Genomic DNA, 14,846 nt, shown 5'->3' on the forward strand with positions numbered 1-14,846 from the left:
GATTTAATACAGGCACCCTGGCCTTTATAGGCGACATTTCATCAGTTATATCATTAGGTAGCTTCATCTTTATTACAAACACAGATGAAGTTATCTAGTCATTAAAAACTGAGCAGCACTGTCTCTCCACCTGTCTTCTAATTTGCTTTTCTACTTTGTTTCTACATGTGCATGTGACAATATATATTTTCATTATTTTAAAATTTAAATATCCAGAAGGAAGAGGTCTGCTACATATATGAGTTAAATAAAATCCACTTCTTGCTAGATTCTTTCTTCCTTTAATATTATTTCAGACAAATCCAGTAACAGTACATTTAATCAAACACAGAGGTACCTCACAAAGCTCACACGGCAGATTTCTGGGTTTGTTGGTTTTGTTTGTTTTCAGTTTTGGTTGTTTTTCCTTTGGTTGGTTTTGGGGTTTGGTTTTTTTCTTCTTTTTGGAAATTTTCACTTGCATCCACTTTATCTGATGGTGTACACTGTCTCCAACTCCATTTTGAGCTCTCTTGGATGACAATGCAAGAGACTCCAGTGGTACTACATAAATTTATGTCAAGCTTAACCAAATGGGAGGAGTGAAGAGTATTCCCTAAAATTAGACTGACTGTTTCCATGGAAACAAGAGAGCACAAACAGATTTGTAATAACTTGACTTTATATAAAGTCACAAGGAAGGGCATTTTTATATGTTTTGTTGACAAAAGGACAGAAGCTAGTAGTTTATTATTTAAGGGATTTCACCTTTAGGCATATTTCTGAACCTTATTTTGTTCAGAAGAAATGAGTTGCTGGTTGTGAGGTTGGGGAGGCTCACACTGATACAAAAGGTATAGGGTATGACTGTTAATGAATAATATGCTCTCCCAAATAACACAGATGAGAGCTTGAACATAGAAACACAGTTTGAAGACATTAAGGCTAATGTTCAGATGAAATTCAACATTCATCTTCAGAAAAAGAGAAAAAAAAAAAAAGGAAAAAAAAGGGAGAAGGATCCCTGTTTCCAGGTTCTAGCACTGGAAATTAACCTCAACCCAGACATTATCACAGTGATGCAATATCTTTTCTCTGTTAAAGAGGAAAACAAAAGAAAAATGAGTATACCCCCCAACATAGGGGGCAGGGGGAAATTGTTAAGGAAAAAGTTTGGGAGTGATTTGCTAAACTACAATAGCTAATTTTGTGAAATCACTCTAGTCCTCTGCCTCAATTAGATGAACATTCCTTACCGAGATCCTCCTGGAACTACCACCCCAGGATTTTATATGGTGCTCCAGAAACAGAGAACTGCTAATGGTACAGGATACCCTCTCTTCCTACTGGAAAAGCCCTCTGTTTCTACAGCTGAGGATTAGTCCTTCACTGTAGCCAACTACGGGCTTCAGTTCTAGACACAGAACTTCCCATTGTCCTCTCACATTGTCTGATTGCTCACTTGTGTGTGACATGCAAGTTTTAATAGTTATTTTAGCAGTTCTAATAACTACTTTGAAAATAACAATGTCAAATGTTACAGCCTGCACACACCAACAAAGCAGCTCCCTGAAAATTTTCCAAGTTTTAATCCCTTCTCTATGTACTGGGTGAGCTTTCTATCATTCTCATTTCATGGTCAAAATTCTGACCATCAGCAGCTCACATTTTCTGTGAAAATAATTATATCAACAGTATTGCCTGCATCAGTTCAACTCATAACCCAGACAGAAGAGACAGATCCTTTCAAACTAATGATCTTCTGGTTGTTTAGAAATACACTTATTTCTTCTTTTACTGTAACCTTCTTTTAATACTTTATTATTGAATCTTATCACAACTATTCAAAAACTATACAAGGAATCAATGACTGATTGTTCCTTTCTACCCTCAGCCACCACACAAACACATAGCTTAAGCTTCCTTCACTTTTAGGCAATTCTTGCAGTTTTCTGAAAAGAGCTAAACAGATCAATAGTCAGTAACCTGCACAGCTCCTCAGGAAGCCCTCTTAAAACTTTTTGATATAAGTTTGTTAGTGAACTCTAGCTCATTGTATGACGTGAATTCTGGTAGTTGTAGTATCTATACTGATAACATATCTCCTTTTTTTTAGCCCCAGATAAGGAAGGGGGGGGGGGGGGGGTGGTGCGGAAATCAATACACCTTCCTTTGGAACAGGCTGAAAGGAGATGCAATCTGGGACAACAGGGATTTTCCTGCTTCAAGTAATATGCTGTACTTTGTCAAAGGGGCTGGGAATAATGCCCGTTAGGATACATCTTTAGCTCCAGGATTGGACACCAGCATGGAAACAGACTGAGGGGAAGCACCAGCATCAAGAACTTCTCATGGATTTGCTCTCAATCCCACTGTACTTGGATTTGCCAACAAGTGCACAAGTGAGACTCTCCTGATTGGGCAGCTATTAAAATACACTTTAAAATTCCAGAGGAGCCCCAGATTGAAGACATTAGCCTTAGTCTCACAAAGCAAAGTGGCCAGAACTTGATTATAGTATTGGAAGGATATAACAAAAGACAAACCATAAAAAGAATAAAGCATAATCCTCCTCCAAATCTATTAAATCCTCATTTTTCCAGCAGGATGACTGTAAAACTTGTTCATAATTTCTTAGCCACTCACAGACTACATAATGGCAAAATATTTTCTGCACATTTTTCTTTTATCACGATTTACTTTATGTAGTCAATTATCTGTAGAAGATGCACAACACTACACAAGTCTGGCTGCCCTTTGAGGAGTGTAGCTATCTTCTTCTAATTTTGTAAGTCCAGCCTATTACACACCAGAGTATATCTGTTCATGAAGAAGTCGAGAAAGCTGAGCAACAACTTGATTTCTATTGAATCTCAAATGTTACTTCAGCTCAAATTACTTAAGAATACTCTTATTTTGCTTTGAAAATTGTCTCAACGACAAGTACTTCACTAATGAAGAACAAGAATTTAGGTTAAAAAAAGCAAAGAGAGAAAGAACAACCAATTAAACAGGATATAATATCATATAGTCATAATTACAGTACATTGCTCTTCACATCTTCAGAGTACTTAACCAACACAAATTTTCACAGAAGTCCTGCCTGATATTAATACATCATTAAGGTAGCTTATAGAATTCAGAAGCAGAGGAATCCAGGCATTTTTGAAGATCATACAAAAGAGCAGCAGAGCCAGTATCAGGACAAACATATTCTTGCAGACTTGCCAAACCAATTTAATAGAAGTGGCTCTCAGTCCTTGTGCTCAGAGGCCTGGCACTACAGGCCTGACACTTATTTGCTTCTGTCCTGGACCATGCTCTGGATCTGGACTCTTCTGCCTTTCATGTCAGAGAGGTTTTAGTAGCATTTGGTGATCTGCCATGCACATATAGTCTAGAGCCAGTGATACAATAAATAGATCCCATGTTTGAAGGGACAATATACAGAGAAAAGTAGAAGTAGTCATAGGTCACATGCACAGTGATAAACTAGAGTGGAGCAACTGATACAAGACAAGTGGACAAGAACACACCCCAGGAACCCTTTCTAATTCCAACCTTTTTTCAGAACACTGAAAGCTACTACTTGAATTTTGAAGGAGGATATCTGAACACAGAAACACAGATATATTCAGGAGCAGAATGTATTATTCAAAAAATTATTCTGGTTACTAACAAGGCATTAAATATTTCTTTTTTTTGGATATACACACAGACACACACACGTGTTACTCCCACCATACAACACAAGTCTTGTGTCTTCCTCTGACACAAGCACAAGCCATGCCTTTTCCCTGTCTTCCCACTGCATTTCATTGCTTCTGCCTTTTCCACCTAGTTGGAAAAACTTGTTCCAACAATACATATTCATGTTACGTGGAACAGGTTTCCCAGGACACATTTAGAATCAAGGTAATTTTATAAGAAAGAACATAAGATGAAAAGGAGCAACTTTTGCAACAGCCAGTACATTACATTAGCTAGGTTTAGTTTTAGTTATTTTTCAAGGCATAAATATTGAATGTTCCATCACATTAAAAATGGCCTGATCAATCCAATGGACTTTACCACAGAAGAATTCTCCAGATATATAATGCTTTAATATTGAGTGCTGAAAGTAAGCACAGCATGGGGAAGAACAGTGTTAGAGAGACTGAATGAAGGGAGCTGTGTACTGGTAAACAGTAGAAACCACTCAAAATTACATTTTTAGTTATAAAAAAAGCAGTCTTAGGGATGTAAGAAAACTACTGGGATTTCTATCTGTATGGCCTGTGGTACTTTATATGCCTTCCATATAATTTATATTGTTCCCACAGAAGTCAGTAGGCTTCATGCAAAAAAGCCAAATACGGAATCCTAGGCAGATAGGTTGGTACATACCTGTCAAAATAAACTGAAATATTGCGGCTATTTAAGATGGCTATAGAAGTTGTTTCAACTTGACTAAGTTAAATTTTATTAACTTTTTAGTTTGGTTTGTGGAGGGGTTTTTTGGATTTGGTTTGTTTTATTGTGGGTTTTTTTGCTTCGTTAGTTTTGGTTTGGTTTTGGGTTTTTTGAGTAAAATTCTTAGTCTGCTTAATGATTTATTTATTCTTAACTGGAGGGGATAAGTTACTTCATAAATTGATCCAAAAGCATATTGAAAGCTGCTGGTACTGATACAAGTATTTGTATAGTAGCTTTTCCTTATAAGGTTTAATCTCCTGTAACATCTCCATTTTTAAGTCATTAAACTTCACACCTTTATAAACACAACCAATATATTTAATTCCTTTATGTACTTTCGCATAGAATATCCACATATACCAACAAACTAACGTCTTTTGAATGAGCACCACTAAGGCATACTTTTTGTTAGAATTGGGATTTTTTTACTCTCCCACTGTAACTTGCTGGGTATTCTATGGTTTTTCAATGCTATTTTAATTGACAAGGATAATATTCAGTGACATGGATCAGGAAAGGAACCAAAAAGAAAAAAATTTGTGAAACTGAGCCTGTGAAAAGAGAGAATTAAGCACAGTACTAATGTAAGAGTGAGAATGCTGAAATGCAAAGCAGACGCCCATTCTTCTTCCACTGCAACTTGTAAGAGTAAAGAAAATAGTTTTAGAAGTGGTTTACTGAGGTGGTCTTCAGAAAAAGCCACAGGTGAAGATGCAATATTTCACTTCATTTTCCAGATCTTTCACGATTCACAGGATGTGGCCTTGAACATTATTTTTTTTAATGTATATTAAAAACTAATCTAACATCATAGCAAAATTACAATACTGCCTGTAATATGCCTTTATATGCCTTCCTCTTAATATCTTCTCTGTAACTTTTCAAATAACACACAGTCCCATGGGAGGTTAAACACTCTTCCATGACCATCCTGCATGCTGCTACAAGACTAATAATATCACAAAGCATTTTCTAAGCTCAAACAAAACACTGTAAGAAATATGACATAAGGAAACATACCTGTTAGCACCATATTAAAAAAATTCTAAAGAACACATAAGATTTTCATATCTGTTAGTTAACAGAATTTTTCATAGATAAAAATAACAGAGGAAAAGTAAAAGGGAAAGTGTGACACTATATAAATACAACTAGAAGATGGGGATTGCAATTATCTGTAACAAATCATTAATAGGCTTTGAATTCAGAGTTAGGCCACAAAATCTCAGATGCCCTAGCTTTTTCCTTGTCAGCCTGCTAGCACAGACTCTTACATCAAGAGCTGTGCAGTACAGAGCTTCCAACCATCCCTCCCAATTCAGGGCACCAGCAGAACAGGATCAAGCAGCACTGGAATTAGAAATGATGCAGGGATGCTCTTTTACAAATGGAGATGTGAATTTGCCATTCCATTGTGTGGTTTGTAGTGAGGCATTGTAACTGAATGCGACAGAGCTCTGCAGAAGGGTAGTTCTGCTTCACAGCATTTTAAGGGAAGAGAAGTGGATAACGTTGATGCTGTACAACTGTAGCCATGTTTTTCCACAAGTAAGCTCTATACACAAATACAAGTATACAGCAAGTAGTCAAAAGATCTTAGGCTTCATTTCAGGGAGAGGGAAAGGCAGAAGAAAACACAGTTACAATAGAAATACAATCTCACAACCAGCACTGAGCTTGCCATTAATGCACCCAATTACAGCAGATTTCTCTAACAGCTCAGGCCTTCCACATCTTGCAGAATATCAGCCTTTCCACCTACAGATTCTGACAATGTAATAAAATGAAAGGATGAGTGAGAGTTTCAAATTAGTAGGAAAGTTTCTTCTGCAGCTGTCCTTACTAAAATTTCCTGCAAAACTAGACCTCTACTTAGCAAACTTTTGGCATTTGTTTTTCATTTGGACAAAAACAAAAGGCTCCTCCACAGCACTCAAACTTCAGCACTCAGATACAGTACAGAAAATGCTCTTGATTTCTGAGTACCAAGTAAAAACTATAAATACAGAGTAATATAGAAATTATTCAGGAATGGGTAAGAGGGGTGAGTGGGTAGGAATTACATGCTAGAATTTAAAAGATCCTTTTGATAAAAGCTTTGCCAAAACAGGCCCCGCTGACATTGAAAGATTTGTTTCTATGAACTTGTAATTACTTGGGGGAAAGTGTGCTGGAAAATCCACAGAGCCATACCTGACCTGCAGAAACCCTTTAACACCACCTAAGCACAGTGAAGAAGGAACAAATAAGTCAAGCCAGGAAAATGGTTATCTCCACCTTTCTTACATGCAAGAGAAACTGCTTCATTTACCAGCTGTTTGTGCTGTTTACAGCTCAGGCAAAGGAACATAAGAAAATTAATTATGCCATGCCAGCACCAGAGACTCATTCCCAGCATTCATTTGCTGTGCACATTTTCCTTTACACTTCACAAGAAGCCCAGGAAAAATTGAAAAAGGATTGGCAAAAGAAATCCTACAACCTTGCTGCAGGTAAGAATGCAGAGCAATCAGACACTGCCAAACTTCTTCCCTCCACCTCTTACTATCTGTTCTCCTACTGTGAGTCACAGCCATCACTCCCTGGAAATGAACAAGTGCCCTCAAAACTGACTCAGCTCAGTCAGGGTAAAGCAGCCATGGTCTCACATGCAGAAGCCCCCAGGCTCTTGTTCCTCTGTGCTGTATTTCACCCCAAAACACCTTTCTGGTCTGAGCCTGCTTGCAGCATCGCTGTGATTTGCAGAACATCTTGCAAAAAAACCACTGTCTCTTCAGCTTGGCTTGTCTCTGCAATTGAATTAATCCCATCCCCTGGCACAAGTCCCAATGAACTCAGAAGGAATAGAGGAAGACTACAGAGGTCAGCATAGCAGCTCGGCATGTTCAGGTTTAAAGTCACGCTATGGACCTCAGCTAAACTATTCACATGCTGGAAGTGAAAAGGAGATCTAAAGGTTTCCTACAGCTAAAATACAGGTCCCCAGAGCTTTACAAGCATTAAGCAACAAACAAATAAGCACAGTCCGAATCCTCTAGAACATCGAGGTGCTGAAAATATGCAGTTTGCTGTTTTATCATTTTTAATTCAAGGACAGAAGCTTTTAAGTGTCCGTATACTCATCCCAGAGCAGGAACTGCTTCATTTCCTCTTTTGCTAATTACTGTAGAGCAGTTTGTGCTACTGACTTTTTTTCCCCTCAGCCACATCACAAAGCCTGCATATAACTGCTGAACAACAGGACTAAAATACTTTAAAGCAACTAAGACAATGCTGGCAGAGAACAAAGTCAGAATTTCCTTACTGGCATCCTTGAGTTTTCCAGGCACCTGGCCCACAAGGGGCTGGGGCAGTACCTACAGAAGGAACAGGTCCCTCTAAGTTTCAAGGATTTTTTTACATGGGATTTTATAGACAAAATGTACGTCACGGATTTTAGGGTACAAACTAAAATTAAATTCCTAAATTAACATTATAAACTAATAGTAGCCTAGCCACAGCTCTCGTTTTGGTCAGTCTTGCCACACATTTTGATCAGTGGCCTAATTTGACTCTTCATTCGCAAGCTGAACAAATTGAGAGAGGTACTGGGAAGAAAGATGCGGGGTATGCTCAGCCCCTGCCCTGGAGGGATGTCTGCTGAGATAAGAGATTTCGCAATCGCCCAGCAGGACTCCCTGGAAAGGCAACCACTTTGGTCACAGGGAGGAAAGACAGACCTACAATCCTTTGGGAGACACTATGCAGATTTCATCGTAACCCATTGGCCTGTACCCATCCCAGATCCTCTGTAATCCATTGGCCTTTATTGATCCCCTGTATCCCTATAAAAGCAAGCCCTATGGGCCCCTGTGGCGCAGAGAGAGGGCTCCCGTCCCTGGCTCTCCCCTTCGCCGGAGAGGACCCATAATAAAGCCGCCTCCGTGCGGAACCAGCCACACGGGCCTCTTGTCTCTCTCTCTGGTCTGGCTTGGCCTGGAGGCTGCCCTGCAGAGCTGAGCTGGAATCACGAGCTGATAATCACTGAAGAGCTGACAGTCTCTGCAAGGGCCCTCCTGCCAGCAGCTGAGGGAAGACACCGGGCCTCGGGAAGGCGATTCCTTTCGGGACCATCTCCCCGGACCGGTCACCTCTTCCTGGGTCAGAGCCTCGGACCCCCATCCCCAGCTGTAATAGAAAGATACCAAAAGCTGGCAGAGGCTCCCATAGTAGACTTGTCTTTAATATTGGAAAGCTCTCTCTACAGAAGAATTACCAAAGAAAAAAGTCAGATGATAGAAAAGACAACCTGTGATTTAAAAACCATTTTCACTCCCCCCACCCCCCCCATATATCTCCTAACAAAATCTCAGGTTTAGCTCTGCCTTCACTTCCAATACATGCCAGGCAGCCTCTTGCCTCATGAAGACCTGTGTGGAGTTACTTACTACCCTATAAAAATAAGAGTTTAGTCATGTCTGTTAATACATGCATTTAAAAATATGTTCATGTCGTCCAATTTTTACTTTATGGCCAATCTGCACTGCTATAAGAAATATTTTGGTTTGGGAACCTTTTAAAATAATTACAATTATTTTATGCGAATTTTGCAAGTTACTTGCTAATATTTATTCATAAACCAACACTTAAACAGTTAATTCTTTATCACAAACATTTTTAACAACATAATCTGCAGAATAATTCCTATGAAGTGCCTTATCAGAATGGTGAAGAAAACAGCAGTTAAGCAATAGCCCATGCACAAAAAATCTCTATACCTTATTGCCCAATAATTCATGATTAGCCACAGATAAAGCATAAGCCCAGCTTGTTCAAAAACATAAAAAATGTCTTGCAACTTCAACTTCCATTAAAAACCTAAGGAAGAAAATATTCTAAAGTTTCCAAATGGAAAACCACAAAATCACCAGAGGAGCAAAAAAATATAATTTCAAGCTTTTGAAAGGATGAAACTGAGAAGCAATTTTCTAGAACTCTCAGCTTGCAAAGGCTTCAATTACTTGAAAGTGGATTTTGCTTTAATTTTCCCTGTTCGAGGACTTGTTGCTAGTCCTAGTGCAGTCTCTACCAGCACCACTAATGAGGTCATTGCATAAGGGTTCAGAGCTGAACTGCACTTACAGCCAAAAAATAATGTCTAATGCAGAAACACATTTAATTATATTATCAATTTTATGTTTATTGCCTCTTGATGAATTTCATATCACATTCACTCCATTTGCAACTCAAGTTTCTTCTCACAACCAGCTACAGGAGAAATAAAAGACAAGGCTTCAAGAATGAGGCCACTCTTGAAAATATAATTGTCCAAATGAAAAACACACAAACAAAAACAAACACAAAGAAATTTAAAAAATAACTGCAGAAAGTCATGTGTATCAAAACAACACACAGGCACACATGCCCTGCCAGGACACCTGCTGCATATGAGCAGTGTGGGCTCAGTAGGATTCCCAACAAGAAATGCAGTGTTTTCTGCATGTCAAATAAACTCTGCCCACATAGACTCAACCTGCAGCACCCAGGGTACTAAAGAGTCCAACAGCAGGCAGGGCACAAAAGGAGCTCCCTTTTTGGTATAATAAAGCTTTTAATGCTATTTCAGTGGGTTTTACATTCAAAGCACAATTTCTCAAGCACAATATTTAATTTTTGTTTAAAAGCTGAACTGTCTGCAAACAGCACACTGTGCTGCACGGAAGCCAGTCATGTGTTTCTCTAGTTAAGGAATGGATACCAATACACTGTACCCAGTAAAAGTCAATATAAAGCATTTCTCCTGCATTCCATATTATCTGGATAAGCACACAGCTCTGTTGGAAGCAAAGTGCCTACTTAGAAACCCATGGGCAATATGTGACTTGGACATTTTCAGTGAGAAAAGTTTAATGGGAGCGTTCAATTCCTAGGTCAAAAAGTCCATTTAGAAATGTTTCATCTGACTTAAGGCTAAATAATTCAAAATATACCAATACTTTTTGGCCAATTTGTTCTATTGTCTCAGCTTTTGCAGGCCAAACTCTCCAGAATTTGGTTGTAATTTGGTAACAAAACTGTTTCAGTGAATACTTGAGTCTGTGTTTAGACTACATGTTTTTATTGCATTATATGTATTTAAAAATATTTATATTTTTATCTATATTATCATAATTATAAATATTATACTATGTTATTATATTATTCATGTTGTGTGATTACATCTTTAATAATTTCTGTTTCCCCTTGGCAACAAAAAGATTATTTCTATAGGGTATTGGTAGAATATACTACATTTTATGTATTATATAACAACTATGCCATAACTTCCTCTTCATGGCCACGGTGGTAAAGTTTAGCTTTTTAAATTATTCTAAGGGAGAAAAGGTAACAGGCATTACAAAATCTGGAGAAAGAGATATATCCAAGTAACAGGAGAACACAAGCTCCAATCCTGTGATGAGCATATTCAAATCCTTTTCATTGACAGCCCTGATAAAGTTTATGGATTTACACAGATTACTTTAACTCCTTTTACTAAGAAAAGAAAAGCAAAAACTTCATAAAGAGACTTAGAGATTTAAATACAAATACTTAAACATCTTCTCAGTTGTTTGTGTTTTTCAACACCTCATTTCCTAACACTTTAGGCTGTAATGATTGTTTCTCATGTTTCCCCTCTTATTTCACTTTGCAGTGAAACAATTTCCAGTCTATTCTTTGTGTTTGATAGCAATAAACATAGTAAACTGTACTTTTCACTCATACAGAAAGTTTACATGATTTCTGTGCTGCCATCATCTCAGGTAAGTGCTCTGAAAAGCTGAACAACAAACTTTTCTCTAACATTTTGAAGTAATTGAGAGGAAGATTCAGTTAGTCAGTCACAGGCAGGAGGTCAGGCCTCCTGTTCTCCTCCTCCTGTACACAGATGTCCCCACACATGTGAGAGGATTTGAGCCCCAATGCAGCCCATGTGCTAACCCTGCCCTGGTCACAAATGTGTAATGAAGACCCCAGGAAAGAAAGGACACAGGTGGTTGCAAAACAGAAACTGCATACAGAGAGGTCAGGTGAGGACACAAATACAGCTTCTGCTTCACTGTCTGAGTCCTCCCTGACAGACCTGGGGCTAAAAGTCTGTCTCCCACTCTTTGTTCCTGCCTATTCCAGATAGGCTGTAGAGCTCTGATGGGGAGAGGGAACAAATAAAATACTAACAGCCACAGCTATTCCAGTACAACAAAGGGAGCCAACCATCAGTGGGAAAATGGTAAAAATTGCATTTTCCTCTCCTCATATTGGGGAAACCCAAATAGTTCCCTTGATGCCTATATTAAACCCCACCCAAGTAAATCAAAATGTTCTGCTTTTTTAGAACAACTGTCTGAAATTAATGTGTACTGCTTAGCTCCACTTTTGCCAATACTTCATGGGCGGGAGCAAAGAATGGGAGCTGTGAATTGCAGAATGCATTTCTCACTTCTCTCTTGCCCACCTTTCACTCTGTACAGGAGTACCAATGTCTGGGTACTCGCTCTTGAAGCTGTGCTTAGCAAGTGAAGCCCATCCACACACTCACTAAAGTCAAATGTAAATTAAACATATGTGTATGAAGCCAATACCTGCATATGCCGAACAGAAAAAGGCAGAAATCCTTCTAACAATTGTTTTAGGACACAAACTACACAGATACATTTTTAACATCATGCTTGGGACTGTTTTGTAGAAGACAGTAGCTCTTTGCCCCCAGACGCCTGATGTGGATTAACCTTCCTCATGAACTCTGCCTCAGTAGAACAATTAACAGTAGAAAACATTAACAAATATGAGAAATGGGAAAAAAAATAAAGGATTGTATTTTAAGAACTGTTGATAAAAGTGAGTTGTCTGTGATTTCAGATAGTTTATGCCTGGCCCCTGTGATAACACAAGAAAAGGCAACAAAGTGTATTTTCTGGTTCTACCAGGGGATTCTCAAGTGGACTTCAACTGTAAACAGCCATTTGCACAAGTGCTTCATTGAATTAGGATGAACCCAAACAACCCAACATGACTTGTCTGGAAATCAGGTATTTGCAGTCAGTCTCTGGATTGTGCACACACACACAAAGGCACTTCCCAAGTCATCAGTCTGATAATCAAATACTGTTGTTATATAATAGTTTTGGCTCATAGGCACAGGGCACCTGCTTGTTTTGTTGCTGCTGCTATTACTAGCCAAATTTCGTTAGCAAATAAAAGCTAAGGCTGCTCTTCTTCTTTCATTTCAGTAACTTGTGATAATGATGATGTTAGGATCCCTGTTCTGAGCATATAATTTTTAAGCTCTGTCTACACTTTCATGAGCACAATCAGGCTTGTCAAATCTACTAGTCTAAGAATCTTCATCTTTTCTCAGCTGAATTATTTATGCAGCCAATATTAAGTAAAGAACACTTTACATGTAAATGTTTTATATCAACTTAATTAAAAGTTCTCAGTCACTCAGTACTGGCCTAGGTAATTTGCCTAATTTTTGTCTTCAGGGGGTTCTCTTCTGAGTAATCTAACCACACTGAACCTGTTAGGAATGAACAGTTTACGAAGGGATATGTAATTTATTTTTTTCACCCTAATTGTATTTTGGCAACTGACTGAATTGTGAATCTTCATCATAGGTTGGATGAAAAATGGCTCTTGCTGAAAGAGACAGAGTATTTCTTCCCTGAAAGGTGTTTTAATGAAGTGTGGAAATAAAAGAGCTCTGCCAAAGGCTCTTTTTCAACTGGAACTTCTTCCACAGTCTCAGCCAATGTAAACTCTCAGTCCACATTGGGAGCAGGGTAGCCTAGACTCACAGAAAGCATTGGGTAGGAAGAGACTCTAAAGACCATCCAGTTCCAATCCACCTTCCACTGGACCAGATTGCTAGACCTGGCCTTGCTTGAATGCTACCAGAGATGGGGCATCCATGATTCTTGGCATCCTGTTGAGTGCCTCATCACCCTCACAGTAAAGAATTTCTTCCTAATATCTAATCTAAACCTATCTTGTCAGTTTAAAGGGGTCATTCTTCACTGAGGGGAGAGTTGAAATCTGTAAGGAAATAGAAAACATGACAAATGGAAAAAAAAAAAAAAAAAAGAAAGAAAGAAAAATAAAAAAGCCAGGGGGGGAAAAAAGCAAAACACCCTAGAGTTTAACATGAAACTATCAAGGCCAGGCAGAGATTTTAAAGAAAAAAGACTTGTTAAAGACATAAAAGTAAGGATCCATTCTAGATAGTGCTTGAAGGGCAGGCAAAATATTCAGTGAAGCTGAAACCATAGGATAAAGCTCAATGATATCTCTGTGCTGATGTTCACAGTGCAGGAAGAGCTATGGGCACCTCCTCACACCAGAGCATGACCAGGTCACATCTAAGAATCCATAAAAATCTGCAGTGCCTGTAGAAGGCTTAGTTATTGATCACCACCTGAACAACATGCCTGATAATATTCAGCCAGAAGTTTGAAAAATTTGTTAATGAAGTTGCCTGTTTACTACCTGCTACTCTATAAAGCCCTATTCCTGAATTGGCTTCCATATGAGATACATGAATGTTAGCAAGGTTGATCCAATCAACTACAAACCTTGACAAAAGCTTTTAACTTGGGTAGAGAGGTTGAAAGTAAAATAAACAATAAATTTTCTGGGTACTTTCAAAAATACGGCAGAATGGAAAGCAAATCAACTTTTCTCTTTTTCCAATAAAAATAAAATTTCAAATTTATTAAGTTTTTGATACTGAAACCAAGCTAGCATAGGCCAGCCATGGAGGATCCTAGATCTTCTGAAAGAAAATAATTTAGAAAAGTCTCTCAATGACCTTTAAGGAAAATAAGTTATCATTGCATAAGAACATCCCCTGGCAGACAGATAATCTGCTAAAGGATAGAAGGCTAATTATAAGAATAAAAAATTGTCTTGTTGATGATAAATTAGTCAAGGTAATAAAGACCACAACACATCCAGATGAATTCCAGAAAGAGCTAACAATTCTGAATGAGTAAAAGGCAGATGAAATTCATCATCAATAAATTAAGAACTGTCCATAGGGAAAACATAAGTACAAAATTATGTGCTTGAATTATCTTTTTCTACTCAAAAAGTAATTTAGTATCTCTGATATTGATCAAAAATAACAGTTACTTTGATAAAAATATCATTTCAATGTCCAATAGTCTAAATGTAAATAAGAAATTGTTAGGGAAACAACAGAGAACAAAACCTTAAACATCATTACGTTTTTCTATAAATCCTTTGGGTGCCCACATTTTGAATCATGAGTGCAATTTTAGTAACCTCATAACCCACGTAGCAGAAAGGGGCAACAGAGGATGATTAGAAACAAAATTATTTTCTAGAAATAGAGACTGAATAGAAAAGGACTCTTCAGAGTGGAAACCTGACAA

The sequence above is a fragment of the Corvus cornix genome, chromosome 9 (genome assembly GCF_000738735.6).
Source record: "Corvus cornix cornix isolate S_Up_H32 chromosome 9, ASM73873v5, whole genome shotgun sequence".
NCBI lineage: Eukaryota > Metazoa > Chordata > Aves > Passeriformes > Corvidae > Corvus > Corvus cornix.